Here is an 858-nt window from a genome sequence, read left to right on the forward strand (position 1 = left end):
TTTAAACCTATACTATAGCTTCAATAACAAAGATAAAAATTACCTGTTCGCGTTGCTTTATATGTATAGATGTGAGAGGTAAGAACAGTTCAAAAAAATCCGAATTTCATACTAAATGACTTACTTACTTATTCCCAAAAATTTGGAGCAAAGTAAAATACATTGCAGGTTACATTGCAAAATGATTAAAATTACCTTACTTTAATGCATATAATAACTATTGGTGCAATGTTTAGTGCTTGTGTTTTAACTAATCTGAACCTATACATAATATAATTTAATAATATATTTTTTTTTTTTTTTTAGTTGATTAAAAGTCTTTTTTTAATACATTTTAAATTAAATTTCAATCACCTAGATTTTGTACAACTTTTTCGTTATGAGTTTTTGTGTTTTTGAAAACAATTCTTTTCGTGGCATACATCTTGGAGGTGAACTAATAGATTGATGTTCGAAATGTTTGAAAAAAATTGTAATGTTAATAAGAACAAAATTAAAAAAACTACAATCTCTTATCTCAAAATCGTAATGTGCTACGATTGATATCAATAAATATTTTTTTTGGAGCAATGTTTAACCCCTGGAGTAAAGTATCCCGCTCTTACGGTATACTAATGTTATATGATTTACTTTTTTACAAAACTGAATTGTTACCTAGTGAAGTAAGATACAGACCTGCTGATCATACATCAAAACCAAAAACCAGTACTTACTGTAGCTGGGAACTGTTAGCTGTGTTTGTGCACCGCAACGGTGTCTAGTACACATAAGCACAAATAGCGTTTGTGAGGGGGGGGGGGGGGCTAAAGCCTTACATTGATAATACTATGGACATTTTTGGGGTGGTAAAGCCCCTAC

The sequence above is a fragment of the Acyrthosiphon pisum genome, chromosome A2 (assembly GCF_005508785.2).
Source record: "Acyrthosiphon pisum isolate AL4f chromosome A2, pea_aphid_22Mar2018_4r6ur, whole genome shotgun sequence".
Taxonomy (NCBI): Eukaryota; Metazoa; Arthropoda; class Insecta; order Hemiptera; family Aphididae; genus Acyrthosiphon; species Acyrthosiphon pisum.